Below are 18,488 nucleotides of genomic sequence, written 5' to 3'. Positions count from 1 at the left end.
TTCGCCATAAGTTGGCAGGGTATGCTCAGACGTGAGTCCCTTGCTCACTTTGCCACTGGATTCAAGCAAGCCTGGCTGAAGACGGCTGAAATGCCAGAAACCGGTCCTAGGAAGCTTGTTGCCGGTCCAGGGAAGGCATGCCTTGGCAATTCGGGCTGGACTGTTCCCATGAGGCACAGGGTCAGACTGATTTGCATATGGCCATGTCTGAACTGGGGTGCCATAGTGGGCTAAAGAACGGTGATGGATTAAACCCAGATCTTTTGACTGGGTGTGAGTGTTTGATTGGTTTAGATGCTCCGTCCATCACCACCCATTTTGTACCATTTTGTTCACCATAAGTTGGCAGGGTATGCTCAGACGTGAGTCCCTTGCTCACTTTGCCACTGGATTCAAGCAAGCCTGGCTGAAGACGGCTGAAATGCCAGAAACCGGTCCTAGGAAGCTTGTTTCCAGTCCAGGGAAGGCATGGCTTGGCAATTCGGGCTGGACTGTTCTCATGAGGCACAGGGTCAGATTGATTTGCATAGTCTGACTGGGGTGGCAGAGTGGTCTAAAGAACGGTGATGGATTAAACCCAGCTCTTTTGACTGGGTGTGAGTGATTGATTGGTTCAGATGCTCCGTCCATCACCACCCGCTTTTGTACCTCCACTTACTCCGGCGGCACTCCAATGCTTTGCACATTGTTATCCCTGGTGCATCCCTCAAAATCATCTAACTTGTCCTATGCATACTTTCTGAAGGTTTTCAGATCGCAGATTTTGGTAAGGTCTGCCCTTATGAGAGTTATTTCCACCGTGATCGCATCTGTTCTCTGTTCCATAGAAGTTCTCACTCCGGCTATCGCCTCCACGACATCCTTCAAGGTAAACCCAGGGGGGGGCAGCTCTCTGATCCCCTAGTCGGCTCCTCCCGAGAGCAGAGTTCGGGAACATCCATCTTTTGGAAGGCGCATTTGTCCAACTTGCTCTGCTGATGATTCTGGCTACAAGTCTGGCGCTCCTCACCCTCCTATCTGTTCCTGGGTCTCACTGGTCGAGTACCAGGCTCTTGCAGTCTTGGGTGGCACCTGATCGCCCGTCACTCCCGGGATGGTAGATCGAAGAAGATGTGGCACACTGTCTCTCGCCACTATACAGCGGCAGGCCCAGCGGCCACGCTAATGGCTGCAACGCCACAGTCTTTCACCCAAAGAGGGGGACGTCAACCTTTTACGTGGGGGCCCTCCACTCCCTGCCCACAGTCAATGTAGGGTGATGTCTCACAGCGGGGTCTCAGGTCATGCGGTCACGATTTGCTTCCATGAGGGGCACATAGACACCAGGCCCAACCCTCACCATGTCGGCCACTTAGATCCTACACCCACAAGGACGCCACTCAGGTGCAGATGGTCGGGCGCCCCACTGGGCCAGATCTCACTTATTCACTGTGAGCCAGTCGGGTGCCGCCAAGTGCAGCACCTGCACACGATCTGCTGTCCTCCGCCACTCCAGGAGAGCTGCTCACATCGAAATATATAAAAAAGTGTCCTCTGATTCAGTACAAGATTCTTTGATATAGTTCATTTCTCTCACTTTCACTCCTCTCTATGTATACTCCTCTATACACTCCTCGCACAAAATCCAAAACTTACACTCAAAAACACTCAAGTATTGGCACAAAAATACCTAGTACCTTGTAGAAATCATTTTAAAATGTATTGTCCCAAAAGTTTATAAAAAACATAATATGAATTCAAAACATCATGATCACTTTTTGCTATATTCGCCCCATAAAAACAATTTAAAATCACATGAGACTAACCAAAAAAATCCTACGAGAGTTCATACAGACAATAACCTTTGTCTTTGAATGCCACAATTACTTGCTATTGAAAGGTTTTTATATCCTAAACACCGTATCGGTTTCCACATATTTTTTGACCATCTATGGTGATAGAGAAGCAGTTAGATTTGTGGCTTTACTGATTGCGGAGACGCGTTTCGAAGGTAAAATTCTATAACACCTTCTTTTTCAAGACTGTAGTTATTACTCCCGTCTTTATATAATCTAAAAACACAAATAAATACAATTATGATACAATTCAAATACATTTGTCCTAAACATAATTAATTACATTGGACCTCTACATCATTAGTCCTAAAGTAACCAACAATGCAAATAATTGCGCATATTTTGGTATTAAAAAAAAGGGATACACTCTCCATCTCCAGCCATTCTGCAGGGTTACTGGACTCTCCGCGGCATCGGCCCCAGCAGCGACCCCCCCCCCGTCCAGCCACAGGCAGCTGGAGCCGTTGGTTGGGCGGGGCCGGCCGAGTCACCGGTCTGGGCCGGTTGATGGGCCCCACTGCCGAGTCCGGGTACTGGGAGGGGGGCATAGCGTTCTCTGCAGGGGAAGGTGCTGCCTCTGTGATACCTCCGGTGCCACACCCTCAGGATCAGGCCTCAGTTCCCGACGTCACGGGTTCGCCACCTGCACACACACCTGCCCTCCCAGGTCTTTCACTGCAGGGAGGCTGCAGTATATCGGAGCCTTCCACTTGCTCCGCGATGTGTCCGCGGATTCAGCAACTGGCGTGATCGAGTCGGTACACATCGGGCACCTGTCCTCGTGTTCGGGGGTTGGATATGTGTGTACAGATGATGTGGTTTGGGACTGGGTGAGACAGAGCTACTCCTTTACGTGGCCATCTTGCTTCAGCGCGAAGCCATGCCACCCCAGCTTGTATTCTTGATAAGCAGGCAGGATCAGCATTTTGTCCACCTTCTTTTGCACTGGAACACATGTCAAAAGTTGTTTCAACTGATATGGGAATCTTAGCTACACTTTTGTTTACAGTAATCAGAGCTTATTACAATGTGTCCTTCTTGCCAACTGATTTCAGGGTTATTGAGTCATAGCCAGGAAGTACCAACCACAATGGGAATCACCTAAATTAATAGGCCCAGCATAACCTTTTTCCACAGCCAGCAACACTGTTTCCGTCTCCCAATGAACATCTACAGAAGCCAGATGAGAACCACTGATTTCCAAAACAGCCTAAGGTAGAGTCTTTTGTATCATTTTTGTCAAAGAAATCTTTATTAATAAAATTACAAGAGACTCCACAGTCAATAAGCGCTTCCATTAAAACAGGACTGCTTGGTGTAATACGAGACATGCTAACAATAAATGGGAAACATGAGGGGAAAGGGTAGAACAAAACAAAAGTACAATAAAGCAGTTATAAGGGAACGGGTTACTATTACTGCCAACCAGCTGCTTAAATTAATTGGCTACTTAATTTACCCATGATGAGGTTTTCTGCCAATTTGATTGGTTGTCCTCATCTGTCTGACCTGGAACGCATGGATCCTCTCAGCCCTAGCCTCTCATGAATCACAGTCTCCAGGATCTTAGTGTTCTCATTCTGCCTTTCTACCATGTTCCCCTTCCTTGCATAGTCAATCCTTAAATGTTATTCCCCTGAATAATGGAATTGGTCCCCATGCTCAGGGCACTGGAACGTGTTACAGCTTTCACCTGTCAAGAGCTGGACTTCTAGGTTATGCTGGTGCTATCTTCTTGGATCCTTTAGAAACTGTATTCTATATTCAGAGGCAGTACCAGACACCAGACCAGAGCTGTGAGTCTAGCAAAATAAATTCAGCTGGAAGGGGAAAACTGGAGACCAGAAAAACTTTTCCAGTTGGCCAAGCAGCAAGATGAAGAGCAGGAGAACAACAGGAGCTGGATAGTACAGAGAGTCCACAGAGTCCAGTGAGCGAGCAATGATGCAGAAACAATTACGTCACACCCAGACTCAAAATGGCCTCCCCTATTAGAGTGTCAAATGGGAAGTAACTAATTGCAAAAAAATGGGTCGGCAATCATAGATTGGGAAATAAATAAATAACAAAAAAATCAATTAAAAGTATGAGAATACTTTGCTGCTTCTAGAAACCCATTAAATGACTGCAGGCTAAATGAAAACCTCCTGCATATGATGTTGTAGGTAACGCAGACAGCTTGGCCCCTTGTTCCCTACATGTTCTAATTCACATCAGGTAAACACAAGATGGTGCCACTCTAGGATGGCGGCGCTTCCTAGAGAGCCGTACAAAAGGGGTTGGTGATGGACGGAGCATCAGAACCAATCAAACACTCACACCCAGTCCAAGGTACTCATGTCTGAGCATACACTGCCACACTTATGGTGGCCAAAGCGGTACAAAAGGGGGTGGCGATGGACGGAGCATCTGAACCAATCAAACACTCACACCCAGTCAAAAGATCTGGGTTTAATCCATCACCGTTCTTTAGCCCACTCTGCCACCCCAGTTCAGACATGGCCATATGCAAATCAGTCTGACCCTGTGCCTCATGGGAACAATCCAGCCCGAACTGCCAAGCCATGCCTTCCCTGGACCGGAAACAGGCATCCGAGGACCGGTTTCTGGCATTACAGCCGTCTTCAGCCCGGCTTGCTTGAATCCAGTGGCAAAGTGAGCTGGGACTCACGTCTGAGCATACCCTGCCACACTTATGGCGGCCAAGGCAGTACAAAAGGGGGTGGTGATGGACGGAGCATCTGAACCAATCAAACACTCACACCCAGTCAAAAGATCTGGGTTTAATCCATCACTGTTCTTTAGCCCACTCTGCCACCCCAGTACAGAAATGGCCATATGCAAATCAGTCTGAACCTGTACCTCATGGGAACTGTCCAGCGCGAACTGCCAAGCCATGCCTTCCCTGGACCGGAAACAAGCTTCCGAGGACAGGTTTCTGGCATTACAGCCGTCTTCAGACCGGCTTGCTTGAATCCAGTGGCAAAGTGAGCAAGGGACACATGTCTGAGCATACCCTGCCACACTTATGGCAGCCAAAGCAGTACAAAAGGGGGTGGTGAAGGATGGAGCATCTGAACCAATCAAACACTCACACCCAGTCAAAAGATCTGGGTTTAATCCATCACCGTTCTTTAGCCCACTCTGCCACCCCAGTTCAGACATGGCCATATGCAAATGAGTCTGACCCTGTACCTCATGGGAACAGTCCAGCCCGAACTGCCAAGCCATGCCTTCCCTGGACCCGAAAAAAGCTTCCGAGGACCGGTTTCTGGCATTAGAGCCGTCTTCAGCCCGGCTTGCTGGAATCCAGTGGCAAAGTGAGCAAGGGACTCACGTCTGAGCATACCCTGCCACACTTATGGCGGTCAAAGCGGTACAAAAGGGGGTGGTGATGGAGTGAGCATCTGAACCAATCAACACTCACACCCAGTCAAAGGATCTGGGTTTAATCCATCACCGTTCTTTAGCCCACTCTGCCACCCCAGTGCAGACATGGACATATGCAAATCCGTCTGACCCTGTGCCTCATGGGAACAGTCCAGCCCGAACTGCCAAGCCATGCCTTCCCTGGACCGGAAACAAGCTTCCGAGTACGGGTTTCTGGCATTACAGCCGTCTTCAGCCCGGTTTGCTTGAATCCAGTGGCAAAGTGAGCAAGGGACTCACGTCTGAGCATACCCTGCTACACTTATGGCGGCCAAAGCGGTACAAAAGGGGATGGTGATGGACGGAGCATCTTAACCAATCAAACACTCACACCCAGTCAAAAGATCTGGGTTTACTCCATCACCATTCTTTAGCCCACTCTGCCACCCCAGTTCAGACATGGCCATATGCAAATCAGTCTGACCCTGTGCCTCATCTGAACAGTCCAGCCCGAACTGCCAAGCCATGCCTTCCCTGGACCGGAAACAAGCTTCCGAGGACCGGTTTCTGGCATTACAGCCGTCTTCAGCCCGGCTTGCTTGAATCCAGTGGCAAAGTGAGCAAGGGACTCACGTCTGAGCATACATTGCCACACTTATGGCAGCCAAAGGGGTACAAAAGGGGGTGGTGAGGGACGGAGCATCTGAACCAATCAGACACTCACACCCAGTCAAAAGATCTGGGTTTAATCCATCACTGTTCTTTAGCCCACTCTGCCACCCCAGTTCAGACATGGCCATATGCAAATCAGTCTGACCCTGTGCCTCATGGGAACACTCCAGCTCGAACTGCCAAGCCATGCCTTCCCTGGACCGGAAACAAGCTTCCGAGGACCGGTTTCTGGCATTACAGCCGTCTTCTGCCCGGCTTGCTTGAATCCAGTGGCAAAGTGAGCAAGGGACTCACGTCTGAGCATACCCTGCCACACTTATATCTGCCAAAGCCGTACAAAAGGGGGTGGTGATGGACGGAGCATCTGAACCAATCAAACACTAACACCCAGTCAAAAGATCTGGGCTTAATCCATCACCTTTTTTTAGTCCACTTTGCCACCCCTGTTCAGACATGGCCATATGCAAATCAGTCTGACCCTGTGCCTCATGGGAACAGTCCAGCCCGAACTGCCAAGCCATGCCTTCCCTGGACTGGAAACAAGCTTCCGAGGACCGGTTTCAGCCCGGCTTGCTTGAATCCAGTGGCAAAGTGAGCAAGGGACTCACGTCTGAGCATACCCTGCTACACTTATGGCGGCCAAAGCGGTAGAAAAGAGGGTGGTGATGGGCGGAGCATCTGAACCAATCAAACACTCACATCCAGTCAAAAGATATGGGTTTAATCCATCACCGTTCTTTAGCCCACTCTGCCACCCCAGTTCAGACATAGCCATATGCAAATCAGTCTGACCCTTTGCCTCATGGGAACAGTCCAGTCCGAACTGCCAAGTCATGCCTTCCCTGGACCGGAAATAAGCTTCCGAGGACCGGTTTCTGGCATTACAGCCGTCTTCAGCCCGGTTTGCTTGAATCCAGTGGCAAAGTGAGCAAGGGACTCATGTCTGAGCATACCCTGCCACACTTATGGCGGCCAAAGTGGTACAAAAGGGGGTGGTGATGGACAGAGCATCTGAACCTATCAAACACTCACACCCAGTCAAAAGATCTGGGTTTAATCCATCACCGTTCTTTAGTCCACTCTGCCACACCATTTCAGACATGGCCATATGCAAATCAGTCTGACCCTGTGCCACATGGGAACAGTCCAGCCCGAACTGCCAAGCCATGCCTTCCCTGGACCGGAAACAAGGTTCCGAGGACCGGTTTCTGGCATTACAACCGTCTTCAGCCCGGCTTGCTTGAATCCAGTGGCAAAGTGAGCACGGGACTCACGTCTGAGCATACCCTGCCACACTTATGGCAGCCAAATGGGTACAAAAGGGGGTGGTGATGGACGGAGCATCTGAACCAATCAAACACTCACACCCAGTCAAAAGATCTGGGTTTAATCCATCACCGTTCTTTAGCCCACTCTGCCACACCAGTTTAGACATGGCCATATGCAAATCAGTCTGACCCTGTGCCTCATGGGAACAGTCCAGCCCGAACTGCCAAGCCATGCCTTCCCTGGACCGGAAACAAGCTTCCGAGTACGGGTTTCTGGCTTTACAGCCGCCTTCAGCCCGGTTTGCTTGAATCCAGTGGCAAAGTGAGCAAGGGACTCACGTCTGAGCATACCCTGCTACACTTATGGCGGCCAAAGCGGTACAAAAGGGGATGGTGATGGACGGAGCATCTTAACCAATCAAACACTCACACCCAGTCAAAAGATCTGGGTTTACTCCATCACCATTCTTTAGCCCACTCTGCCACCCCAGTTCAGACATGGCCATATGCAAATCAGTCTGACCCTGTGCCTCATCGGAACAGTCCAGCCCGAACTGCCAAGCCATGCCTTCCCTGGACCGGAAACAAGCTTCCGAGGACCGGTTTCTGGCATTACAGCCGTCTTCAGCCCGGCTTGCTTGAATCCAGTGGCAAAGTGAGCAAGGGACTCACGTCTGAGCATACACTGCGACACTTATGGCAGCCAAAGGGGTACAAAAGGGGGTGGTGAGGGACGGAGCATCTGAACCAATCAGACACTCACACCCAGTCAAAAGATCTGGGTTTAATCCATCACTGTTCTTTAGCCCACTCTGCCACCCCAGTTCAGACATGGCCATATGCAAATCAGTCTGACCCTGTGCCTCATGGGAACCCTCCAGCTCGAACTGCCAAGCCATGCCTTCCCTGGACCGGAAACAAGCTTCCGAGGACCGGTTTCTGGCATTACAGCCGTCTTCTGCCCGGCTTGCTTGAATCCAGTGGCAAAGTGAGCAAGGGACTCACGTCTGAGCATACCCTGCCACACTTATATCTGCCAAAGCCGTACAAAAGGGGGTGGTGATGGACGGAGCATCTGAACCAATCAAACACTAACACCCAGTCAAAAGATCCGGGCTTAATCCATCACCTTTTTTTAGTCCACTTTGCCACCCCTGTTCAGACATGGCCATATGCAAATCAGTCTGACCCTGTGCCTCATGGGAACAGTCCAGCCCGAACTGCCAAGCCATGCCTTCCCTGGACTGGAAACAAGCTTCCGAGGACCGGTTTCAGCCCGGCTTGCTTGAATCCAGTGGCAAAGTGAGCAAGGGACTCACGTCTGAGCATACCCTGCTACACTTATGGCGGCCAAAGCGGTAGAAAAGAGGGTGGTGATGGGCGGAGCATCTGAACCAATCAAACACTCACATCCAGTCAAAAGATCTGGGTTTAATCCATCACCGTCCTTTAGCCCACTCTGCCACCCCAGTTCAGACATAGCCATATGCAAATCAGTCTGACCCTTTGCCTCATGGGAACAGTCCAGTCCGAACTGCCAAGTCATGCCTTCCCTGGACCGGAAATAAGCTTCCGAGGACCGGTTTCTGGCATTACAGCCGTCTTCAGCCCGGTTTGCTTGAATCCAGTGGCAAAGTGAGCAAGGGACTCATGTCTGAGCATACCCTGCCACACTTATGGCGGCCAAAGTGGTACAAAAGGGGGTGGTGATGGACAGAGCATCTGAACCTATCAAACACTCAAACCCAGTCAAAAGATCTGGGTTTAATCCATCACCGTTCTTTAGTCCACTCTGCCACACCATTTCAGACATGGCCATATGCAAATCAGTCTGACCCTGTGCCACATGGGAACAGTCCAGCCCGAACTGCCAAGCCATGCCTTCCCTGGACCGGAAACAAGGTTCCGAGGACCGGTTTCTGGCATTAGAGCCGTCTTCAGCCCGGCTTGCTGGAATCCAGTGGCAAAGTGAGCAAGGGACTCACGTCTGAGCATACCCTGCCACACTTATGGCGGTCAAAGCGGTACAAAAGGGGGTGGTGATGGAGTGAGCATCTGAACCAATCAACACTCACACCCAGTCAAAGGATCTGGGTTTAATCCATCACCGTTCTTTAGCCCACTCTGCCACCCCAGTGCAGACATGGCCATATGCAAATCCGTCTGACCCTGTGCCTCATGGGAACAGTCCAGCCTGAACTGCCAAGCCATGCCTTCCCTGGACCGGAAACAAGCTTCCGAGTACGGGTTTCTGGCATTACAGCCGTCTTCAGCCCGGTTTGCTTGAATCCAGTGGCAAAGTGAGCAAGGGACTCACGTCTGAGCATACCCTGCTACACTTATGGCGGCCAAAGCGGTACAAAAGGGGATGGTGATGGACGGAGCATCTTAACCAATCAAACACTCACACCCAGTCAAAAGATCTGGGTTTACTCCATCACCATTCTTTAGCCCACTCTGCCACCCCAGTTCAGACATGGCCATATGCAAATCAGTCTGACCCTGTGCCTCATCGGAACAGTCCAGCCCGAACTGCCAAGCCATACCTTCCCTGGACCGGAAACAAGCTTCCGAGGACCGGTTTCTGGCATTACAGCCGTCTTCAGCCCGGCTTGCTTGAATCCAGTGGCAAAGTGAGCAAGGGACTCACGTCTGAGCATACATTGCCACACTTATGGCAGCCAAAGGGGTACAAAAGGGGGTGGTGAGGGACGGAGCATCTGAACCAATCAGACACTCACACCCAGTCAAAAGATCTGGGTTTAATCCATCACTGTTCTTTAGCCCACTCTGCCACCCCAGTTCAGACATGGCCATATGCAAATCAGTCTGACCCTGTGCCTCATGGGAACACTCCAGCTCGAACTGCCAAGCCATGCCTTCCCTGGACCGGAAACAAGCTTCCGAGGACTGGTTTCTGCCATTACAGCCGTCTTCTGCCCGGCTTGCTTGAATCCAGTGGCAAAGTGAGCAAGGGACTCACGTCTGAGCATACCCTGCCACACTTATATCTGCCAAAGCCGTACAAAAGGGGGTGGTGATGGACGGAGCATCTGAACCAATCAAACACTAACACCCAGTCAAAAGATCTGGGCTTAATCCATCACCTTTTTTTAGTCCACTTTGCCACCGCTGTACAGACATGGCCATATGCAAATCAGTCTGACCCTGTGCCTCATGGGAACAGTCCAGCCCGAACTGCCAAGCCATGCCTTCCCTGGACTGGAAACAAGCTTCCGAGGACCGGTTTCAGCCCGGCTTGCTTGAATCCAGTGGCAAAGTGAGCAAGGGACTCACGTCTGAGCATACCCTGCTACACTTATGGCGGCCAAAGCGGTAGAAAAGAGGGTGGTGATGGGCGGAGCATCTGAACCAATCAAACACTCACATCCAGTCAAAAGATCTGGGTTTAATCCATCACCGTTCTTTAGCCCACTCTGCCACCCCAGTTCAGACATAGCCATATGCAAATCAGTCTGACCCTTTGCCTCATGGGAACAGTCCAGTCCGAACTGCCAAGTCATGCCTTCCCTGGACCGGAAATAAGCTTCCGAGGACCGGTTTCTGGCATTACAGCCGTCTTCAGCCCGGTTTGCTTGAATCCAGTGGCAAAGTGAGCAAGGGACTCATGTCTGAGCATACCCTGCCACACTTATGGCGGCCAAAGTGGTACAAAAGGGGGTGGTGATGGACAGAGCATCTGAACCTATCAAACACTCACACCCAGTCAAAAGATCTGGGTTTAATCCATCACCGTTCTTTAGTCCACTCTGCCACACCATTTCAGACATGGCCATATGCAAATCAGTCTGACCCTGTGCCACATGGGAACAGTCCAGCCCGAACTGCCAAGCCATGCCTTCCCTGGACCGGAAACAAGGTTCCGAGGACCGGTTTCTGGCATTACAACCGTCTTCAGCCCGGCTTGCTTGAATCCAGTGGCAAAGTGAGCACGGGACTCACGTCTGAGCATACCCTGCCACACTTATGGCAGCCAAAGCGGTACAAAAGGGGGTGGTGATGGACGGAGCATCTGAACCAATCAAACACTCACACCCAGTCAAAAGATCTGGGTTTAATCCATCACCGTTCTTTAGCCCACTCTGCCACACCAGTTTAGACATGGCCATATGCAAATCAGTCTGACCCTGTGCCTCATGGGAACAGTCCAGCCCGAACTGCCAAGCCATGCCTTCCCTGGACCGGAAACAAGCTTCCGAGTACGGGTTTCTGGCTTTACAGCCGCCTTCAGCCCGGTTTGCTTGAATCCAGTGGCAAAGTGAGCAAGGGACTCACGTCTGAGCATACCCTGCTACACTTATGGCGGCCAAAGCGGTACAAAAGGGGATGGTGATGGACGGAGCATCTTAACCAATCAAACACTCACACCCAGTCAAAAGATCTGGGTTTACTCCATCACCATTCTTTAGCCCACTCTGCCACCCCAGTTCAGACATGGCCATATGCAAATCAGTCTGACCCTGTGCCTCATCGGAACAGTCCAGCCCGAACTGCCAAGCCATGCCTTCCCTGGACCGGAAACAAGCTTCCGAGGACCGGTTTCTGGCATTACAGCCGTCTTCAGCCCGGCTTGCTTGAATCCAGTGGCAAAGTGAGCAAGGGACTCACGTCTGAGCATACACTGCGACACTTATGGCAGCCAAAGGGGTACAAAAGGGGGTGGTGAGGGACGGAGCATCTGAACCAATCAGACACTCACACCCAGTCAAAAGATCTGGGTTTAATCCATCACTGTTCTTTAGCCCACTCTGCCACCCCAGTTCAGACATGGCCATATGCAAATCAGTCTGACCCTGTGCCTCATGGGAACCCTCCAGCTCGAACTGCCAAGCCATGCCTTCCCTGGACCGGAAACAAGCTTCCGAGGACCGGTTTCTGGCATTACAGCCGTCTTCTGCCCGGCTTGCTTGAATCCAGTGGCAAAGTGAGCAAGGGACTCACGTCTGAGCATACCCTGCCACACTTATATCTGCCAAAGCCGTACAAAAGGGGGTGGTGATGGACGGAGCATCTGAACCAATCAAACACTAACACCCAGTCAAAAGATCTGGGCTTAATCCATCACCTTTTTTTAGTCCACTTTGCCACCCCTGTTCAGACATGGCCATATGCAAATCAGTCTGACCCTGTGCCTCATGGGAACAGTCCAGCCCGAACTGCCAAGCCATGCCTTCCCTGGACTGGAAACAAGCTTCCGAGGACCGGTTTCAGCCCGGCTTGCTTGAATCCAGTGGCAAAGTGAGCAAGGGACTCACGTCTGAGCATACCCTGCTACACTTATGGCGGCCAAAGCGGTAGAAAAGAGGGTGGTGATGGGCGGAGCATCTGAACCAATCAAACACTCACATCCAGTCAAAAGATCTGGGTTTAATCCATCACCGTTCTTTAGCCCACTCTGCCACCCCAGTTCAGACATAGCCATATGCAAATCAGTCTGACCCTTTGCCTCATGGGAACAGTCCAGTCCGAACTGCCAAGTCATGCCTTCCCTGGACCGGAAATAAGCTTCCGAGGACCGGTTTCTGGCATTACAGCCGTCTTCAGCCCGGTTTGCTTGAATCCAGTGGCAAAGTGAGCAAGGGACTCATGTCTGAGCATACCCTGCCACACTTATGGCGGCCAAAGTGGTACAAAAGGGGGTGGTGATGGACAGAGCATCTGAACCTATCAAACACTCACACCCAGTCAAAAGATCTGGGTTTAATCCATCACCGTTCTTTAGTCCACTCTGCCACACCATTTCAGACATGGCCATATGCAAATCAGTCTGACCCTGTGCCACATGGGAACAGTCCAGCCCGAACTGCCAAGCCATGCCTTCCCTGGACCGGAAACAAGGTTCCGAGGACCGGTTTCTGGCATTAGAGCCGTCTTCAGCCCGGCTTGCTGGAATCCAGTGGCAAAGTGAGCAAGGGACTCACGTCTGAGCATACCCTGCCACACTTATGGCGGTCAAAGCGGTACAAAAGGGGGTGGTGATGGAGTGAGCATCTGAACCAATCAACACTCACACCCAGTCAAAGGATCTGGGTTTAATCCATCACCGTTCTTTAGCCCACTCTGCCACCCCAGTGCAGACATGGCCATATGCAAATCCGTCTGACCCTGTGCCTCATGGGAACAGTCCAGCCTGAACTGCCAAGCCATGCCTTCCCTGGACCGGAAACAAGCTTCCGAGTACGGGTTTCTGGCATTACAGCCGTCTTCAGCCCGGTTTGCTTGAATCCAGTGGCAAAGTGAGCAAGGGACTCACGTCTGAGCATACCCTGCTACACTTATGGCGGCCAAAGCGGTACAAAAGGGGATGGTGATGGACGGAGCATCTTAACCAATCAAACACTCACACCCAGTCAAAAGATCTGGGTTTACTCCATCACCATTCTTTAGCCCACTCTGCCACCCCAGTTCAGACATGGCCATATGCAAATCAGTCTGACCCTGTGCCTCATCGGAACAGTCCAGCCCGAACTGCCAAGCCATACCTTCCCTGGACCGGAAACAAGCTTCCGAGGACCGGTTTCTGGCATTACAGCCGTCTTCAGCCCGGCTTGCTTGAATCCAGTGGCAAAGTGAGCAAGGGACTCACGTCTGAGCATACATTGCCACACTTATGGCAGCCAAAGGGGTACAAAAGGGGGTGGTGAGGGACGGAGCATCTGAACCAATCAGACACTCACACCCAGTCAAAAGATCTGGGTTTAATCCATCACTGTTCTTTAGCCCACTCTGCCACCCCAGTTCAGACATGGCCATATGCAAATCAGTCTGACCCTGTGCCTCATGGGAACACTCCAGCTCGAACTGCCAAGCCATGCCTTCCCTGGACCGGAAACAAGCTTCCGAGGACTGGTTTCTGCCATTACAGCCGTCTTCTGCCCAGCTTGCTTGAATCCAGTGGCAAAGTGAGCAAGGGACTCACGTCTGAGCATACCCTGCCACACTTATATCTGCCAAAGCCGTACAAAAGGGGGTGGTGATGGACGGAGCATCTGAACCAATCAAACACTAACACCCAGTCAAAAGATCTGGGCTTAATCCATCACCTTTTTTTAGTCCACTTTGCCACCCCTGTTCAGACATGGCCATATGCAAATCAGTCTGACCCTGTGCCTCATGGGAACAGTCCAGCCCGAACTGCCAAGCCATGCCTTCCCTGGACTGGAAACAAGCTTCCGAGGACCGGTTTCAGCCCGGCTTGCTTGAATCCAGTGGCAAAGTGAGCAAGGGACTCACGTCTGAGCATACCCTGCTACACTTATGGCGGCCAAAGCGGTAGAAAAGAGGGTGGTGATGGGCGGAGCATCTGAACCAATCAAACACTCACATCCAGTCAAAAGATCTGGGTTTAATCCATCACCGTTCTTTAGCCCACTCTGCCACCCCAGTTCAGACATAGCCATATGCAAATCAGTCTGACCCTTTGCCTCATGGGAACAGTCCAGTCCGAACTGCCAAGTCATGCCTTCCCTGGACCGGAAATAAGCTTCCGAGGACCGGTTTCTGGCACTACAGCCGTCTTCAGCCCGGTTTGCTTGAATCCAGTGGCAAAGTGAGCAAGGGACTCATGTCTGAGCATACCCTGCCACACTTATGGCGGCCAAAGTGGTACAAAAGGGGGTGGTGATGGACAGAGCATCTGAACCTATCAAACACTCACACCCAGTCAAAAGATCTGGGTTTAATCCATCACCGTTCTTTAGTCCACTCTGCCACACCATTTCAGACATGGCCATATGCAAATCAGTCTGACCCTGTGCCACATGGGAACAGTCCAGCCCGAACTGCCAAGCCATGCCTTCCCTGGACCGGAAACAAGGTTCCGAGGACCGGTTTCTGGCATTACAACCGTCTTTAGCCCGGCTTGCTTGAATCCAGTGGCAAAGTGAGCACGGGACTCACGTCTGAGCATACCCTGCCACACTTATGGCAGCCAAAGCGGTACAAAAGGGGGTGGTGATGGACGGAGCATCTGAACCAATCAAACACTCACACCCAGTCAAAAGATCTGGGTTTAATCCATCACCGTTCTTTAGCCCACTCTGCCACACCAGTTTAGACATGGCCATATGCAAATCAGTCTGACCCTGTGCCTCATGGGAACAGTCCAGCCCGAACTGCCAAGCCATGCCTTCCCTGGACCGGAAACAAGCTTCCGAGGACCGGTTTCTGGCATTACAACCGTCTTCAGCCTGGCTTGCTTGAATCCAGTGGCAAAGTGAGCAAGGGACTCACGTCTGAACATACCCCCACACTTATGGCGGTCAAAGCGGTACAAAAGGGGGTGGTGATGGACGGAGCATCTTAACCAATCAAACACTCACACCCAGTCAAAAGATCTGGGTTTACTCCATCACCATTCTTTAGCCCACTCTGCCACCCCAGTTCAGACATGGCCATATGCAAATCAGTCTGACCCTGTGCCTCATGGGAACAGTCCAGCCCGAACTGCCAAGCCATGCCTTCCGTGGACCGGAAACAAGCTTCCGAGTACGGGTTTCTGGCATTACAGCCGCCTTCAGCCCGGTTTGCTTGAATCCAGTGGCAAAGTGAGCAAGGGACTCACGTCTGAGCATACCCTGCTACACTTATGGCGGCCAAAGCGGTACAAAAGGGGATGGTGATGGACGGAGCATCTTAACCAATCAAACACTCACACCCAGTCAAAAGATCTGGGTTTACTCCATCACCATTCTTTAGCCCACTCTGCCACCCCAGTTCAGACATGGCCATATGCAAATCAGTCTGACCCTGTGCCTCATCGGAACAGTCCAGCCCGAACTGCCAAGCCATGCCTTCCCTGGACCGGAAACAAGCTTCCGAGGACCAGTTTCTGGCATTACAGCCGTCTTCAGCCCGGCTTGCTTGAATCCAGTGGCAAAGTGAGCAAGGGACTCACGTCTGAGCATACACTGCCACACTTATGGCAGCCAAAGGGGTACAAAAGGGGGTGGTGAGGGACGGAGCATCTGAACCAATCAGACACTCACACCCAGTCAAAAGATCTTGGTTTAATCCATCACTGTTCTTTAGCCCACTCTGCCACCCCAGTTCAGACATGGCCATATGCAAATCAGTCTGACCCTGTGCCTCATGGGAACCCTCCAGCTCGAACTGCCAAGCCATGCCTTCCCTGGACCGGAAACAAGCTTCCGAGGACCGGTTTCTGGCATTACAGCCGTCTTCTGCCCGGCTTGCTTGAATCCAGTGGCAAAGTGAGCAAGGGACTCACGTCTGAGCATACCCTGCCACACTTATATCTGCCAAAGCCGTACAAAAGGGGGTGGTGATGGACGGAGCATCTGAACCAATCAAACACTAACACCCAGTCAAAAGATCTGGGCTTAATCCATCACCTTTTTTTAGTCCACTTTGCCACCCCTGTTCAGACATGGCCATATGCAAATCAGTCTGACCCTGTGCCTCATGGGAACAGTCCAGCCCGAACTGCCAAGCCATGCCTTCCCTGGACTGGAAACAAGCTTCCGAGGACCGGTTTCAGCCCGGCTTGCTTGAATCCAGTGGCAAAGTGAGCAAGGGACTCACGTCTGAGCATACCCTGCTACACTTATGGCGGCCAAAGCGGTAGAAAAGAGGGTGGTGATGGGCGGAGCATCTGAACCAATCAAACACTCACATCCAGTCAAAAGATCTGGGTTTAATCCATCACCGTTCTTTAGCCCACTCTGCCACCCCAGTTCAGACATAGCCATATGCAAATCAGTCTGACCCTTTGCCTCATGGGAACAGTCCAGTCCGAACTGCCAAGTCATGCCTTCCCTGGACCGGAAATAAGCTTCCGAGGACCGGTTTCTGGCATTACAGCCGTCTTCAGCCCGGTTTGCTTGAATCCAGTGGCAAAGTGAGCAAGGGACTCATGTCTGAGCATCCCCTGCCACACTTATGGCGGCCAAAGTGGTACAAAAGGGGGTGGTGATGGACAGAGCATCTGAACCTATCAAACACTCACACCCAGTCAAAAGATCTGGGTTTAATCCATCACCGTTCTTTAGTCCACTCTGCCACACCATTTCAGACATGGCCATATGCAAATCAGTCTGACCCTGTGCCACATGGGAACAGTCCAGCCCGAACTGCCAAGCCATGCCTTCCCTGGACCGGAAACAAGGTTCCGAGGACCGGTTTCTGGCATTACAACCGTCTTCAGCCCGGCTTGCTTGAATCCAGTGGCAAAGTGAGCACGGGACTCACGTCTGAGCATACCCTGCCACACTTATGGCAGCCAAAGCGGTACAAAAGGGGGTGGTGATGGACGGAGCATCTGAACCAATCAAACACTCACACCCAGTCAAAAGATCTGGGTTTAATCCATCACCGTTCTTTAGCCCACTCTGCCACACCAGTTTAGACATGGCCATATGCAAATCAGTCTGACCCTGTGCCTCATGGGAACAGTCCAGCCCGAACTGCCAAGCCATGCCTTCCCTGGACCGGAAACAAGCTTCCGAGGACCGGTTTCTGGCATTACAACCGTCTTCAGCCTGGCTTGCTTGAATCCAGTGGCAAAGTGAGCAAGGGACTCACGTCTGAACATACCCCCACACTTATGGCGGCCAAAGCGGTACAAAAGGGGGTGGTGATGGACGGAGCATCTGAACCAATCAAACACTGACACCCAGTCAAAAGATCTGGGTTTAATCCATCACCGTTATTTAGCCCACTCTGCCACCCCAGGTCAGACATGGCCATATGCAAATCAGTCTTACCCTGTGCCTCATGGGAACAGTCCAGCCCGAACTGCCAAGCCATGCCTTTCCCTGGACCGGAAACAAGCTTCGGCGGACCGGCTTCGGTCATTACAGCGGTCTTCAGCCCGGCTTGCTTGAATCCAGTGAAAAAGTGAGCAAGGGACTCACGTCTGAGCATACCCTGCCACACTTATGGCGGCCAAAGCGGTACAAAAGGGGGTGGTGATGGACGGAGCATCTGAACCAATCAAACACTCACACCCTGTCAAAAGATCTGGGTTTAATCCATCACCGTTCCTTAGCCCACTCTGCTACCCCAGTTCAGACATGGCCATATGCAAATCAGTCTGACCATGTGCCTCATGGGAACAGTCCAGCCCGAACTGCCAAGCCATGCCTTCCCTGGACCGGAAACAAGCTTCCGAGGACTGGTTTCTGGCATTACAGCCGTCTTCAGCCCGGCTTCAGCCTAGAGAGCCAGCAGTTGTTTTCAGGATTAAGCAGCAGTCTGAGCCTGCTTAACCCACACCTGACCGTCCCACAGGTGAGTTAAGGGTGAAACCCCTACAGCACCGCTCCGACTATGTCATAGTTTAGCTGGCCACAGTCACTCAAAG

The sequence above is a fragment of the Lissotriton helveticus genome, chromosome 1_1 (assembly GCF_964261635.1).
Source record: "Lissotriton helveticus chromosome 1_1, aLisHel1.1, whole genome shotgun sequence".
NCBI classification, from domain to species: domain Eukaryota; kingdom Metazoa; phylum Chordata; class Amphibia; order Caudata; family Salamandridae; genus Lissotriton; species Lissotriton helveticus.
Note: the sequence above shows the minus strand (reverse complement) of the source record.